Genomic DNA, 2,500 nt, shown 5'->3' on the forward strand with positions numbered 1-2,500 from the left:
TCTTTGCGTTTTAAATGAACTTTGATTGTACAGTAGTACACCCGTTGAAGCGAAGCTACTAACTCGTCACTAATATCATCTGACAAACTGATTACTTTACCTGATCGCTACAAAAAAACGATATCTTCCGCGGGAATCTAACTCGGTTCGTTGTGAATGGAGCGCACCGCTCATCCTGAGCGACGGTTAAAATTCTGGCAGTTGCTGAAGTTTCAAACGTGACGGATAAAGACGTTAGAATTTAAACCCTGCGCGGCCGTTATTACAGGTGTGTCTGTCAGACGCGCGCTGTAGCGCTGCATGGTTTTTCTTGTTCTGTCAGTGTGAGATGAAGATGAGGAGGAGGATGCGCGCGCGGTCCGCCCACGCAGGATCATTCCTGGCTCGCGTCTAACCGTCGCGCTGAATATCGCGTTTATTTTCGACGATGCGGGAGTAACGGGATGAAGATCGCTCGCGAGTCGGCGAAATGACAAACCCGCCGCGCGCGCGGCCGCCGCATTCACCGCGGAGCCAACGATGAGCGCCGGCGGGAATCTGCGCGTCACCCTGGAAACGGCAGCGGAGACTCGAGCGAGCACGGGCCGAGCGGAGACTGAAGACCGAGGAGCAGCGCGCGCAGGACGCGGAGAGCACCGCTCGAGATATCGATGAATCTCGCTATTTATAATGATCCGGTGATGAAGAAGAGCACCGCACATGTCCGCAGCCAACTCAACTCGCGTGAGGACAGAGTTAGACCGTGATTCTCCCGCCTCACAGAACTGATCTGAGGACAGTGAGGGTATGACTGATGCCCGAGGAACGCTCGGAACATTTCCATGATACCGTTAACGTTAGTTACTGGAGCGGAGAGACCGACGCACGGAGAGACGCGCTGAGGCCGACGCCTGCGCTCTCTCTTCTCCGGTAAGAACTCAACTAAACCCGAGCTTCACTTCTCTGTGAGTCACAGCCCGAGGACTGGATCTCTGGATCTTTAGTCACGCTGCTGTAAATAATCATGCACTGTTTGCTTTCAGGGATTATATATAGACAACAATACAGTGTATGGGTCAAAATGATCCATTTTTCTTTAAATCATTAGGATGTTAAGTAAAGATCATGTTCTTTGAAGATATTTAGTAAATCTCCTACCGTCAATATATCATAACTTAATGTTTGATTAGTAATATGCATTGCTGAGAACTTCATCTGAACAACTTTAAAGATGATTTTCTCAATATTTAGATTTTTTTGCTCTCTCAGATTCCAGATTTTCAAATATTGTCCTCCTAACAAACCAGACATCACTGGAAAGATTGTTTATTCAGCTTTTCGATTATGTATAAATATCAATCTAAGTAACGGAGATGTTTTGGGGTCCAGTGTCATGTATAGTTGGGCTGCTCATGTCCAGTAGTGTTATCCCCGCGCGCGCTCACTGCTGCCCCCTACAGACCGTGTGTTTACAGGAGCGCGCCTGAACAGCTCTACTGCTCCTGCATATGCTGTTTCTGCACACTTGAACTCTCTGTGTGCATGGATTTGCTGAAATGTGTAGTATGCATACAGTGCACACTGCAAGAACTGCTGTATATGGCACAGTGCAATACATCAATACAATACAATGTAATGTGAAATTACATTACAAACTGGATGCAATATGATATATTAATATCTTGTGTGACTCATTAATGGAGCAGGGAAAAAAAGTATTTACATTGTATTTCTGTGATTCTAACCAGATGATGTGCACTGAACATAAAGCAACAAACTCAGGTGACAGCAGTCTTGCTGTGCACTGTGCTTACTGTTTCACAAGGCATTGTGTAAAAATAGTGTGCAGCATATTGTGTTTAGTCAGGAGTTGGTATGCATGCTGTTTCACATATTTTATAAAAGTGTGTTTGCGATGCATCATGTATGCAATATATCATGCATACTACATATTGTTTCACATACAAATGCTACAGTATATTATGTGTATTCACACATATTTAGATGATATGCACACTGTGTAGTTTCACATACTATTATAAAAGTAGTACGGAGTGTACCATGCATATTTACAAGATTAAGATGCTATGCATAATGCATACTGTTTTATATATTTTATAAAAGTAGTACATGGCAAATAAAGTATATTTGGATTTAGATGGCATGCATACTGTTTTACATACTATTTTATAAAAAATAGGCACTGTATACATGTTGTGAAGGTAGCTGGGTTTGCTAGTCTTTAATTCCCAGCATATCTACTGTAGCTTGTGGATCTCTGCCGAAAACACTTCTCCATCGGCCCACACAGAATCCGCACACTTTTTTGGACATTTTCTGCCGTGGGTTTAAATATGGTGCAATGTGTTAAACATTCCTGTGATTAATGAGAGCGCTGTTATTGAATTAAACTGGATCCTTACATGCAGGAATTGTGAACGGTGTTTGCTGTGTTGTTGCTAGGGTCAGTCTGGGTGATATTATGGTCTGTTCTGCAGCACACATGATTGAGGAGCTCTGA

The 2,500-nt window shown here is 43.6% G+C and overlaps 1 protein-coding gene across 4 annotated transcripts in view; it reads left to right on the forward strand.

Moving 5' to 3' along the window:
- LOC132103851 (ras/Rap GTPase-activating protein SynGAP-like) overlaps positions 1-2,500 on the forward strand; it is a 59,511-nt gene that overhangs the window by 14,287 nt on the left and 42,724 nt on the right. Inside the window, exon 1 of one of the 4 annotated variants that reach the window (XM_059508904.1) lies at positions 637-909. The exons of the other annotated variants lie outside the window; for them this stretch is intronic. The gene's annotated coding sequence lies outside the window, so the exon portion shown is untranslated. Of the gene's footprint in view, positions 1-636; positions 910-2,500 lie in introns of those variants that run through there. 4 annotated transcript variants of the gene reach the window in all.

Source organism: Carassius carassius, chromosome 25 (genome assembly GCF_963082965.1).
Source record: "Carassius carassius chromosome 25, fCarCar2.1, whole genome shotgun sequence".
Classification (NCBI taxonomy): domain Eukaryota; kingdom Metazoa; phylum Chordata; class Actinopteri; order Cypriniformes; family Cyprinidae; genus Carassius; species Carassius carassius.